At 35.6% G+C, this 14,950-nt stretch overlaps 1 protein-coding gene across 5 annotated transcripts in view; it reads left to right on the top strand.

The window, feature by feature from the left end:
* The window catches only part of CSMD1 (CUB and Sushi multiple domains 1), a 1,127,710-nt gene that overhangs the window by 489,770 nt on the left and 622,990 nt on the right, over positions 1-14,950 (top strand). The window lies entirely within an intron of this gene.

Below are 14,950 nucleotides of genomic sequence, written 5' to 3'. Positions count from 1 at the left end.
CTATAACTGAGAATCACCCTAGTGAATACTGGACATTTGTGTCAGGACAAAGTACGAATTACTGAACGAAAAAACAATATATTGCATGGATAGCAGTTATGAGACAATCTGTTCTTGGCCTCTTTCTTTTTTTCTGGGCTGTGCAAAAACTAGTTACTGCAGCCCTAGGGCAATAGCACCATGTTATCTGTAGCTCCAGCACTATGGATGGGAGACATTCCCATAACTGATAAATAAAATATGAACCTGCTAGAGTGTGAGGTTTATCTTTTCTGTTGCTAAGGTCCCTGATGAGTCTTCTGTCCCTGAAGAATTCTTTATTTCTCTATACTCACACAGAGAAATGTATGTTCTGAATCCCCCCAATCTTGCCATATTTGGTTTACCTTTTTTTCATGGCCAAAACACATTGGTGGCATCCTCTAATATAAAGAAGCTCTCTCAGTGTCATTCACTGCTGTATGTTTACAAAATCTGTAAAGTGTAATACCTAACACTTGTTACAGTGGCAGTCTCTGTTTTTTAGGCAGCCACTGAAGCTTTGTTTTGCTTTTCTGTGCATGTTTCTATACTAAAATGTTGTTTAGAGGACTTAAATTACCAGTGGATTTTAGCATGATAATCTAAATGTCTCATAGCCCACAAACTATGTGAATACTGTTGCAGGCTGAAACACTCTTCTTCTTACTGGAGTGGGACCTGCCAGCTTCCTTCAAAGTGCTGATATTGGTCAATGTGAATAAGTATTTTTTTTCTGGTAAATGAGTGTTGGGGAGCTGACAAGAGCAAAAATGCATCAGAAAGAGGAATTCACAGGAGAAGTATTAAAGAACATACACTTCTTTCAGGAACAGGCTCACCCATGAAGAGCTGATGTTATAAGAACAAGTTGTAAGGGCTGCCTCAGTAATTATTTTCACTCCAACATAGAGGCTCTCACTTCCCAACAGTTTCGTGATTTCATTAGGGAAAGTGAAAATGCTGTACTTGACATTCAGTACAGCACAGCTTTAAATATTAGGAATATATTTGTAGTCAGACAAAATCTCTCATGACATGTCTGTGCTTGAACATATGAGGATATTAGTAAGTATGGTGTATCTGAGAAAGGAACTTCACTTGAGTTACATGAATTTGGGTTGTGAGGAGTTAATCTAATCTGATAAAATAACTGGGAAAGCAGGTCTGGGGTATGCTCCAGGCCACAGCTTAAGTCACATACAGTTTTTATCCTCATATAATTAATTTACCAACTTCTTACTTCACCTCTCACATGTTGCTAATCTCTTTTTGAATTTCCTCAATACGTTATGCACACTTAAAATTCATTTACATACAGAGCTCTGTTAAAAAACCAGCTCATTGTTAAAATGGCCCACCACTTTCAAGTGTATTTCAGACATAACTATTACGCTCAGCTAGAGCATGTGCTTATTTTAGGGCAACGTATAACTTCAGAAACAAGGAAAAGAAAATATGATTATTAGGAAAGTCAACGATATTGAAACTGGATGGAGAAAGTTAGCTTGGAAGCATGTTTTATGGTATTTTAATATCTTCTGAAAAGGTAATTTATTTTATAGTGTAGAAGACATTTCAAAATTAATTTATGACTTAATATGATAGTAAACTCTACTACCTACAGTGTGTCCTGGTAATTATGCTTAAAGAAAACCTGATTATTTGCTGTCATAGTGAGCAGACCCTTTCCCTTTCAGAAGTCTGAATTGTTCCTTGGTCTAATAAAGAACAAGAGGGCATAGGTAGGGGGAGAAATACTGCTGTTACTGGCTGGAAAGGAAAGTAGAATGATTGAAAGAAGATAGACGTGAAGTGGAAAATTAAGGGTATCTGGGAGAGAGTTTGTAGTGCAATGCAACTGATTGCACGTAGTGGCATGTGACTGTTGACTGTGAGGGGCTGAAAGCTCACTCCAAGTCAATCAAAGCTTTCTGTAAGCAAGGGAAGACCTTTCTGACCTCATTAGGTCAGAAACTTAGATACTCCAACATTAAACTCCAGGTATACAACTCTGTGGTGTGGAATTCATGAACAGCTGTGTGGACCTTAAGTGAACAAGGTTCAGTATATTATAGAAATAAAATTCAGAGTATATAGCACTTGAATTAGGGACGATTATACCAAACAATAGAAAGCACTACAAGAAATACATAGCTAAAATTCAAATGAGATACATATATGTATCTATATAGAGAGATTTATGTATGTAGGCATGACTATATTTACATCCCTAGAGTGATTCCTACACTTCTTTGACTGCACTGTGCCATTTTCCCTTTCCCTTCCGGACATGTTGCTGTTGTGTGCTGTGATGAATTCAAGCTTGTCCGTACATGTTAGGTGTACTGTTAGAAGCCCCTCTAGGGATTTAACTTTCAGTACATTGAACTTGTGAAGCCCAACTGGGGCTAGAAGGCGGAGGAGTACAGGAAACGTTCCAGTCACTCAGGAAAGAAGCACCCTAGTCAGGTATCGTATGCTCTGGAGAAAGCACATGCAGCTACACTTCTCAAATGCTTACCTAGGATGTAGTTTTTCTGACAAATCTGCTGAATTAGAACTATGAAAGATTTTGCTGTCTTTAATGTTTAATGATCACTTTAGTGTAGTGGTGCTAGATTACAGGGAAAGCTGAATGAGGAAGAGGAACTATAAAACCTAAAAAAGTAGGAAAGAAAAGGTTAAGGGTTATTCATGATAAACTGATAAATCTGTTAGTAAAAGCCTGTTTTTAAAGCTACCTTAATTAATTTCCATGGTCAGAGCACTGCTCCAGTTTTGATGAAAGGCAAATACAAGTTCTGAAAAACTGCAAAAACAATACAAGCATTTACTTCTGAAAACATATCAGTTTGAGTGATGATTTCTAGTAGATTTGAAGTATATGGAGCTTTGATGTAGATTGTTGAAGAAATGAAAATACTAAACTCTTACTTCTGAGTTTTTGAACATCTTTAAGAATCCGTTTCCTTCATTTTATGATGTCTAGAATGTCAATAAAGTTGGTTGATTTACCTCCAGGGCACCCATGCACATACCCCACAAACACCCCCCCTCCAGCTTGCTTTCAAAAATTGCAGTCTATGATAATAATTGTAATAAAGAAGAAATAGAATACAAGTAATTGAAAAGATTTGACATTTTTTATATTTTAGAGGAATAAATGTAAATGGTAAATATGGTTATGTGCATGAAGAATTTTTTCTTTAAGAAATGAGATATAATTATCTGTTTAAAAATCAAGTAACAACTTATAGTTAATGTGATATATAAAAATACAAAAATATAATACACTAGTATAAAAAAAGTAGAATATAATTTATTTTTAGTTGAGTATGTCTGTAATTACATTTACTGTAATATTTTAAATAGACAATCCTGTTTATCTTCTCTGAGACAAAACAGTAAACTTTTCCAGTGAGTGCACCGACTATATAATAGGCTTGATGTTATGGCAAATGTATGTTGAAACTGGGTTTTTTTTCAGTATGTGTGAGTATAATTGAGAGCTTTACTGTCAGTTTAAGAGCAATTATCCTAGCTTACCATGTATTGCACCCTAATGAGTCAAAAACTAACCTGACTTACCTGAGTTATAACTATTCATTAAGAACTTTGAATGATATCACTGAATAGTTTGAGAATAACCTTTAATTTTTCCAAGACAAGTTTGGGATCAAAATAAGATTTAGGCTCTGAAAGATTTAAAAAACCCATTAGCAACAACAACAAAATCCCCAGTTCCCTGTCTTTGGGCATATGCATGGTAATAATTAATAGATCAGAATAGACCATGCATTGTGACCTCTGTACTTGTTTTCCCACCAGTGGTTTCTCAATTTCAATATTTTTAGAAGCTTTCAGAGTCAATTTTCTTAAAAATAACTAAACATTTTAACATTCTACAAGAGCTGTAACCTCCATCTTCATGTAAAAAAATCAACCATATGCCATTTAAGGGTACAGATTTCATGTGATTTTATTTGGTGTGATTTGATTAGGGGATAGATGGCAGGACAGGTATATTACTTTTCCAAACAGTACAGCGCTTTTTGAGGACTCTCTCTGTTATGTTTTTTTTTGGTCTTAGGTGTGCCTGTGGCCTTTTCACTGTCGTATTGATTTTGTTCTCTGATTTTATATGTTTTTTAGAAATCCCTTCAAATTTTTCCATTAAAATAATAAGTGCACAAAACTGCACTTGATTTTTGAATGAGTTTATGTAAAAGGATTCGAAAAGTAGTAGTTTGAAAAAGTATTTGCACTTTTTGAATTGTTATTCACGTATGCTAAGAAAGAAATGTCAGCAAGAGATTCCGCAGTTGTTCTAGTCTTTTCATAGTTGATATTTCTCAACCTTGTGATCTTTATAAATGATGAATCCTTACAATTCAAGGTTTAAACAAGGAACACGCTTGTCAGCAGCACTGCTACAGTAACTTGGTAACTACACTAACCTTCTGTATTCTTTCCTTTTCCTGCAGTTCAGTAAATCTTTTATGCAGAAGATCAAATGATGAAGGTAGGAATCCCAGAAGGTTGTGTGAGAGGGATAATGAAACCCTTTCATTGAATCTTTCAAAAGAGCTCTGAATTTCAGATTTCCGGGAGGCCTCTTGTCTGTATGGAGCCCTGTCCCCCATATCATTAATTTCTGTCTTCATTGCAGGTTTATGACACTGACCAGATATATCTCTTCTCCTACTAAAACCTGTGTTTATATTAAGGAAAAGAAAACAAACACATAGCATGGGATATTTTTAGTGACTTTTCTGTTCACAAAGATCCTATCTTTTTCTTATAAATGTGCAAAGTCATACTCAGGGCAACTTCATTTGTAGTGTTAATCAGTGAGATGAATGATAATCCTCTATGTTTTCATGTTGAAATAGAAAGGCAGTTTCCATTAATGAAGTTTATTTATAATAACGGAGAGATAAATTAAAATGAAGTTTACTTCTATTTTTTACTGATAAATATAATTTAGTCTAATTAGACATACATAAAACACCATAAAGGCAGTCTATGAGTACTACTCATATGTATCTACTTCTTATATTTCCAAGACAGTTATTATCTCACACCTATCATAAGGCTGAGAACATATTAACTGTTTTGCCAGCATGCTGTCTTCTGAACAAGTTGTTCAAAATAATAAGACCTAAATTTGGCACATTATGCAAAATTTTCTTGAAGAACTAGGAAAGGCTAATTAGAAAGGAAAGACTGAAAAAATCTGTTGGAATGTAAAACCCACACAGAGTTCTTGGTAAGCAAGATGAGTCCTGGACTCCTGTGGTATATGAGTAATAAGAGGAAGACAATTCCACTAGCACTTCATTTTAGAGGGTAATCAAAGACCCAGTGAGACATCATAATTTGGCACTGTACAAGATTAAATAAACTTGAAGGTTTTGTCATTTTGACTTCTATCTACACTCTCTTCTAAAACCTTAGAATCTACTATGGCATTGGTTGGGTTGCACTTCATCGCATCAGCTTGAAAGGTTATCTAGAGCAGGTTACAATGGTATACATCCTCACCCACCTCTTTTCTTTGGCTAGAAACTGAGAGTATAATTCTGTAACAAAAAGCATTCAATAATGTTTGTCTTTTCTACCTTATATCAGAGTTTAATACTTTCTGCCCAGGCCCCTTTAGAAATTCCACACACAGAGGCTTTATTGTTTAATACCAAAGTTACTCATTCTAAGTTACTTGACATTTTGATTTAGCGGAATGATGTAGCAACTCACTTAAAGCCCAATGTAAGTAAAGAATCTGCTAGACACAGGTGCCTGGTATATGTTCCAACTTTCAGTGTTCCCATGAACATCATATAACATCACATTTTCCTTCAAGAGATGAAAACCAGGTATTGGACATAGTCCAAGCCTCAGTTTTTGTTGAATTACTCTCTTCAGTGTCTACAGCATCCCATACCCTTTTTTCTTTATGAAACAGTCACCCAGATCAATCCCCAGTTGCACGTTTAAGCACAATCTCATCTCTAACACTTCAAAAGGGTTTAACCTCTATTTTAAGAGGAATCTGTGCAGCTACGGAACCCACTGTGAATGGGATTTACCGTGGGGTCTTGCTTACTTAGTGAATTTACAACTTCCCACAAATGGGATCCTCTCCTGGACATCCTACAAATTCACTCTTTTATAGCTATTATTTCAGTAGTCTCTTTCGGTGATCTGCTATCCTATTGCTTTCAGGTTTTAAAGTTCTTTGTACATTGAAGCACACCATTTGTACTTTGTTCTTAATGGGATCTGCTATCAAACTGGATTTTTCAGGACAAGTAGCAAACCATTGATTTAGACCAGCAATTCAGTTTTTTGGGGATACACACTCCCTCTACCATGACTATTTCTACCTCTGCAATAATGTATTTCCAGCCTTCTGGTCCTCATGTTGAGGGAATAATAAGAATAATCTACTTGCCAAGTTTCCTGAAAAGATTTTCAAAGTGTTGTCCTTTTGTCTTATTTAAGAAAAACAGCATCAGTCTAAGATTTTTTTGTCAGAACCTTCTCACAGGCCATCCCCGCATCACAGCTCATTGAAGTAGCAGTGGGGGACAAGCCTCTTCCATTCATGTTTCAGTGGATTTGCATGCTGTATCTAATCTCCACTACTTCTCATGAGATGAAGGAGCTGCGAGTCCTGCTGCTTGAGTTTGCTCCCGACCACCAGCTCTCCCAGTGCAGCAGTTGGGTAGCTCATGCAGTGGCCGCTTCTTTAATCCTTTGACTAAACATTTCTGCCAAACACAGATGCACTCCCCAGATGCACTGTCTGGAGGGTGTTTGTGTTTAGTATATTTGGGTGCCTTTAGTATATTTGGTTGCTGTTGAAGGGTGTTTTGGTTTGGTTTAAGCCCCTCTGTAGGCTGAAGTCCCATTCTAGAGCCTGGTGTTTCTTGTCCTCCATGCCTGTCTGTGTAACTCAACCATTCACATTCCTTTGATAAACTCAGGGAGAAGCACTTACACAATCAGTCCATCCATCAGCGAAATCATCCAGGTGATCTAGCCATTCATCCAGACCAAAGTCCCCTGGGTGTCCTTGGCACTGAACTTGGCTCCCTTCACAGCAGCCCCTCTCTTCCTCATGTCCTTCCCTCCCCTTGCGACTTCCTGTAATCCTGGCACCAGTCACATCTTCTTTCTTTAAACCATATGCTAGCTTTTTCTTTTGCAAAACATGGTGAATAATTGGTTCATAAAATTTTGGGTCATCTCAAATTGGTGCATCCATCACAAATTGGTGCACTAGTTAAAACCAGAAAAGTTTTCAGTCTTTTCCATTTGTACTTTGGTGTTTTGGTGAGTCTTTTGTTTTAATAAAATACTGAATCAGATGGTAGATGGAGTTTTACCAGTAATTCACTCTGTTTCAATGTACTTGTTTTCTCCCACCACCTTAGTACCATTTCAATCTAGTCTAAAGAATCACAGAATCACAGAATCAACTAGGTTGAAAAAGACCTCTCAGATCATCGAGTCCAACCTATGACCTAACACCACTTGTCAACTAGACCATGGCACTAAGTGCCATGTTCAGTCTTTCCTTAAACACCTCCAGAGATGGTGATTCCACCATCTCCCCAGGCAGCCCATTCCAGTGTATAATCACCCTTTCTGCGAAGATCTTCTTCCTAATGTCTAACTTAAACCTCCCCTGGCACAGCTTAAGACTGTGTCCTCTCGTCCTGTCACTAGGTGCCTGGAAGAAGAGACCAACACCCACTTGGCTACACCCTCCTTTCAGGTAGTTGTAGAGAGTGATGAGGTCTCCCCTGAGCCTCCTACTCTCCAGGCTAAACACCCCCGGCTCCCTCAGCTGTTCCTCACAGGACTTGTGCTCCGGTCCCTTCATCAGCATTATTGCCCTTCTCTGGACATGATCCCCAACATCCTTCCTAAATTGAGGGGCCCAGAACTGGACACAGCACTCGAGGTGTGTCCTCACCAGTACCGAGTACAGGGGAAGAATCACTTCCCTGGTCCTGCTGGTGACACTATTCCTGATACAAGCCAGGATGCCATTGGCCTTCTTGGTCATCTGGGCACACTGCTGGCTCAATGTAGAGACAGAGAACTTTTTAAAAAGAAACAAACCTCTTTAGAGGAAATAAATGATAAATTGTGACATTAAAAGAGAACTCGTGTTTTTTCATTCTATTTTGATTTGTATTTTCTTCAAAAATGAAAAGAGAGGACCATATTTTACTATTTTCAATAGAGATAAAGTAAATAATAAAATATTATGATAATTTAATGTAATTTTTATTACTAGATTTAAAAAAAAACAAATGAAGCCACTCCAGCATATACGTGGTTGATTTACATTTAATGATTTTTGTTCAGCTGGATAATTATGGGTAATTTTCTCCCCATGTTATACTAATAAACACATTTGGGTTGTTTCAGACTATCTTGCTACTATTTCATCCTAGAAAAATGGTTTTCAGGTTCTTAACAAAACCTGCAAGTTTGTTGAATTTGGTCTGCAACTACAGCCTGAAAAAATGATCGCTTGGGTTCTGTGTTTCTAATTGTGTAGTTTGAGAACTAATCCTTATTGGTTACAAAATTACTCATCAACTGCCAAGGTAACTCTTTGGTAATCAGAGTTTAAATGGAATGGCTCTGAGGGGTACTTACATAAGAGTAATACTTTGCTGGCTTTAATTGCAACACCTAAAAATGTCCTTACTCTGGGTAACAGTTTTAACTAGATTGTATTTTGTGCTGTTTCTTGATTTCCAGAGATCATTTTTAAGCATGTGTGGATGCTTTTTTCTTTGTTGGATGTGTCATTACCCTAAGAATTTTCATATTTTTATTTACTTTCATTTCAGCTTTTTTATGTAAATACACACGTAAGTGAAAAGACTGCTCTCTTCAATAATACGTAAGATGATTCTTAGACCCCAAAGTCTGCAAAGGATATACATAATTGACGACATCAGCATCATTCCAGCTTTTAAATAGCAGATACCCAATGAATGACATTACATTTATGAAGAATTGTGAATGATGAATGTACACTACTCCTAATGCATGCTACCATCATGATAACTATTTAAAAGTTATGATTCATTGCAAATCTCTTCAAATGCCATGCTGGTCTAAATTAATGCAGAAAATGTTTCCCCATGGAGGAAATAACTTATAAAATTAAATTATACTTCTCAATTTTAGAGCTGCTATTACAATTTGGATTCATATATATATGATTACATTACATAAAGAACCACGATTTCCAAAGACAATTAAAACAAAACAGATAGCTTATCACAGCTTCAGTCTCAGGGTCCTTTAGAAATCACAAATAAATACAGCCATACTCATAAATCTGTAACTCCCAGATCTGGTTGTATTTTCCCAAATGCTGTTCTTCGTTAACTTGACATCTTCAGTTTATGTATACTATAAAGACATCACTGTATAATGGAAACACAAAATTTACAGTTAGTTTAATGCAATTTGTGCAATTCACCTATTCATGGATCCGTGCATTACCTTTCATTGTTTTACAGTCACATCTTCCCATTTTAATTGTTGGGGCTTTTTTTCTTTTTCTCTTTTATAACAAATGGTTCCCTCTCACACTTTAAGAGATGTTAGGGGTAACTTCAAGCATATTTTCTCTGGAGAAAACATTCATTTTCTCTGACTAGTTCTGCTGTCCTAGGCTTTGCCTTGTCTCCTGCTTTAGAAAGGACAACTTTGCCTCTTGTTAGTTTGTTTCTTGGTCTGAGGGTTCTCCCACAGTCATGTGGATACTTTCAGAGGCTTTATTATCAGACTTGTTTTTATTTAGGCTTCAAAAATGTTCCACTCTCTATTCCTGTTTTCTCCATTATATTTTTTCAAGTTACTCTCTCAGTGAATTTACTTGTCTTTATCACAGGTATTGTTCAATCATTAACTAAAGTAAGTGAGATGAATTCTTTCAGATCTGGAGACTAAATCACATAGTAAAGAAAGTGAAGAATTTTAGACATGCATGGAGGCATTGACAAAATGCAGAATTTAATTCTCTTATGTGTATTTATACATTAACTATGAATTATCCACTTTTTCAGACTGACAAATCAAACCAACAATACGAAAAAAACCCTTTCCAAAAATGCATTATATGAAACTGATAATTTTTAAATGTTTATTTTCCACTTTCATTTATTTTATTTTTCATTGTGTGTACTCAAGTAACTTATTTTATTTTGAAAGCATGTCTTTATTTATGTCAAATAGTTTAGGGTGAATACAGAAAAATGAAGTAAATTGACCTGTCTGAAGCAAGGTAGTCCAGCACATATATCTATTCAAATATGAATAATAAATTTCATAGGGAATACTAATATTTTTCTACATCAGCTCATTCAGGTTTAATATGTACTCTTGTCTTGTTATAACTGATTAGAAAAAAAGGCACTGAAAATGATTTTCAGTGTAATACGTTTCCCTCCCATTGAAATCAAAAAGAAATATACCTACAAAGGCAGCAGCTGAACTTGGGTTTAATAGATTGCTCTGCTAGATAATAAATTGAGACACATACTGGTCTTTCCCCAGTGGCATTCATATTGATAAAATCGAGCCATTAAAGAGCTAAGAAGGAGAATGGTGAATCTACTAATTATATATCTTTTGGATATGGTGGCATTCATTTTCAAAAAACGTCCGTGATAATGTTACCACTAATTGTTAACAATGATGTGCAACAACTTGTGTAAAAATATTGATGTGAAATCCTCAGTCACTATGATTAACACAGTGTTATTTTCCAATGGAAGTAGAAGCTGCTTGTGTTATCAGGTTAGTAATAGTGTCCAAGCTCTTACCATGTCAGCATTGGCATTGACATTTGTTAGCAGATCCTCATGGTTTTAATTTTTTAACTATAGTTTACCTTGAGCAAAAAGCATCTAAGAGCTATCCAGAAGAGACACCCTTTATGAATATTTGGCCAGCCACAATGATACAGGTGCAGCAAAGATGTAACTCAGAGTCGTGTACACTCAGGCAGCTGTGATAAACCAGCTTTTCTCTTTGTGAGAGGGTGACATGATTGGGATAAGCTCTGCCTTATATTATATATTAAGGTTGATCACCCGCTGTACTAGAAAAATGCCTAAGCATCCTCATAGTTAGATCCTCAGTATTTTTTCCTAATTAATACATATAGTATATTTGCTGCTAGCTTTCCAGAGCACCTACAGAGACATAACCCACTTTTGAAAACTACACAACCAAACATAACTGGTAATAGTAATGGTGTTATTCTCTGCAAAATGCTAGATATTCTGCATAGAGGCTCATGATATTTTTCATAGCTGTGGCATACACCCGGTTTTCTGTCACATTTTTGGAGTTATTGGAAGTGAGCTGTGTGTTTAAATCCCATAGAAATCTCTGGTCCTCTTTGATAAAGCAGAGAGGTGATACACCACAGATTATGTGGCAATTAATGTTTTACTCGCGGCAGAGTAAACTCATCCACTTGTTTCCTGGAGGGGACTGGAAATTTCTGGAAGCTGACTTTTCCTAACTCATTTCCAAATGAGTAGGAAAGTAAAAGTCACACAGAAAATAGGCATATATTTGTAAAACAAATTAAATATAATCAAAATATTATTCAAGTAGATGTTGTGTTGTATGAAGCTTCTAGTTTTTGGGTTTTTTAATACCTGGAAATTATCTAATGAGATTATTTCCATAATGTAATTCTGCAACTAATTGAAAGAGACTTTGTAAGTACAATACTGAGATCTCAGTTTTTTTTAAATTAGTATAGCATATATAAACTAATTGAAGTGTGTTCTATGGGTCTTAAAGTTACTTAGTTTTAATTACTAGATTATTGTATTAAAATGAAAGTGGTTTTTTTTACAATTCTCAATAACAATAGTGTATAGCAAATAGTTCAAGCAGAAAGTCACACCAATTAAGCAAATTCCACTCTGGGTCTATATGTCACCTGAGCCAGAAGTATTTTAAATAAGATTGCTTAGAAAAAAAAGAGGTGTGTTTTTTTTCTTTATTGAGCATTACCAAATAGAAAGTAACGGATGAATACTTGATGTAGTGTATGCACCAAACATTAAATCAGGGGAAATAGAGATCTGAACACCTATTCCTTTGTATGGAAAAGGAGCAGACCTCACTAGTGGGAATCTGCATAGAAATTCAGACCTTCTATCTTTGCTGTTGGGAAGTACATAATTAACTTCCACTCTATTTCTGGTGTGAATAAAAATTAATTTAATATTCTGCTTCAGATGTGTGGAATATTTTTGTGCCAGTATTTTACAAGCAGTATTTTCTGAAATTCACATCTTATAATTTCAAAACAAAATATTTACATCTTTCTTCTAGTAGACTTACAGAGTTTATATCATACCCTCCTATACTTATGTAGAAACCCCACGCTTGGAAACTGGGTACTTTTTTTTCCTTCTTGCTGTGTTTAGTGTAGTAGTATAGAGTGTTTTCTAAGCTTGCTTTGACTTCTGAATCAACCCGCTCTGCTACCACAATCAGACCAGGTTTAATTAACTCTGTCATGCTGTCTTACTATTTTGCTTTTGGTATGTGTGAGACAGCTTGCTCAGAACTACCTCAGATATGTCTTATTTCGTCTACCTCTCCACATTCAATTTTTGAAGTTTTATAATGGTGTATAAGGGAGTCCTTGGTTTCAAAAGAAAATACAGAAACTAAAAAGGATTGTCCATGTAGTCCTTCGAGTACTCACTGCGGAGTAAGAAGTTATACACCTGTATTATATATCAAATTGACAAGATGATACAAAAACATACTGATATGCATTAGAATGTGATTTCCCCCAGTTTTATGCAATACCTTAATCACAAATCTCCTGTGTAATTTTTCTTCCTGTTCTCTCAGGTTTTTTTTTGGTTTTCATGTGTGTGTGAGGGGGGAGTGTTTTTTTGTTTTTTGAGGCTTTTTTGGTTGGTTGGTTGGGTATTTGATTGTGGGTTTTGGGTTTGCTTTTTTTTTTCTTATTTTTTTCCTATTTTCTTGCATATGTAGTTATAGAGTTTCAATAAGACGAGTGACAGATGCCCCTAGCCCCAGATTACTCCAAAGCTGGGTGGCTAGGACTGTTTTCTTAGGAGAAGTATGGATATCTGTGCAATTAAGAGCAAGCTGAGCTTTTGTAGTCCGCATTTTTATTGCTGTGCAAACCATGGAATCAAACTAGGTGAGTCATCATCTGTGCAGGATCCTTCATGGTCTGTAAAACTATATAATCCTCATGAAGCTTTCAGTTTAAAATATAATGAAAGGTTTCATGGTGGTTTGCAAGATATTTTATGACTGACAAAGTTCTGCAATCTAGAGATAGATAACCCAGGTTTTGGTATAAAAGTATGGGACCTAAGAGACTGAATTTCCAGTCTTCTCAATTTACCAGATTGGAGCATACCCAGACCTTTATGGACACATTACAGGTGACTGCAATCTGCTGGCTTAGATTGCTCTGGAAACTATTGGATCCCAACTCAGGTCTTTTGAACTCTGCCCATTCATTCTGGAGCAAAATTCCTTATATCCAGGCTCCGGATTCTAGTTTCATACCCCAGAAAACGTGCACCCTTTTTATCGACCTGACATTTCCCTATTTGGAATTAACCTCAGGTACTCTTAGACATGAGTAGTACAGTTGTGTACATGAACCTAGAATCCCTTTATATTCAGTTAAAAAAAAAAAAAAAGTGCAATTCATTCAACTTATTTCAGATTTTTGCCTCAATTTAAGAGGAATCATATTAGGAAAGTACTTCTTTTTTCTATTGCCTTTGGGGAATTTAAGATTAATTTACATTGTGCACAACAACCTTTAATCAGATTACACGATCCTCTATTTCCATCAAGTAGTGAAAACACCCAGAGGGAAGTATTTATTTGGTCTATGGGACTAAGAGCTATGTAAAACAAGGTATACAGATTCTAATCAATGAGGTCAAGTAAAAATGCGTTGAATATGTATTGTGTATTTATATTATAGAAAATCTGAAATATTGCAGAGAGCTACAAGATGCAGTGAGCTATAAAACTGTATATGCTTCAGACTAAGTAGAGAGACTTGTGCTGTGCAAGTAAGTAAATGGAAATTTATATGGTGATGTGAGGGTTAAATCTTTATATTAAAAAATAGCTCATTGCCTTCGGTAGCGTAACTCAGGCATGAAGTCCAGGGAATGACATTACAGACCAGAACATTATTCAACTATTAGAACAGAACAAAGAGCCAAAATACTAGTTGTCACAAAATTATCCAAATAACCCTACTGATGTCCCATATTGGATGGATTGTGTCTATATAGGCAGTGTTCTGACCCCAGAGAAAAGGAGATTGTCATGGTCTATGCTTAATCTGAATTCATTTAGTGCGGTTTCAAAACTGCTTTCTTCCTTTGTCAGAGCTTTTGTTTTGGAATTACATATTTCATTACAGATTTTAATTTCCTCTCATTTATCTAATTTAACAAAAGAGGTTAATAGAGGTACTTATTAATAACTCTTTTTTTCCCCCTCTGCAATGTTTTGGAAAAATGTTTTCTGCAAAATTGTACTCAGGAGTGAAGAGATATTAATAATTATGAATTGATTTACATAGAAATAGGCTAATTACTATGTAGACTGAATTAAAATGTTCATTGTTTAAAATTTAAACTCTGGTTTGTATTTTAAGGAAATTTTTGTTGTTTTATAGAGTGTCCCATAGCATCATCTCTAATAGGTTTTGAATTTCCCAAAACTCAGATACAGATGTTTCTTATTATTTTAAAAAAAGATAAAAACTCTTTTTGTAACACATATTACTTTTCAATTGATTTTAAAAAGGTTAAGGGGAATCCCTTTGGTGCCATATATCTTC

This window comes from Neopelma chrysocephalum, unplaced genomic scaffold, assembly GCF_003984885.1.
Source record: "Neopelma chrysocephalum unplaced genomic scaffold, ASM398488v2 Primary Assembly neopelma1_80b, whole genome shotgun sequence".
Lineage (NCBI taxonomy): Eukaryota > Metazoa > Chordata > Aves > Passeriformes > Pipridae > Neopelma > Neopelma chrysocephalum.
This window is presented reverse-complemented; position numbering and strand designations above follow the sequence as displayed.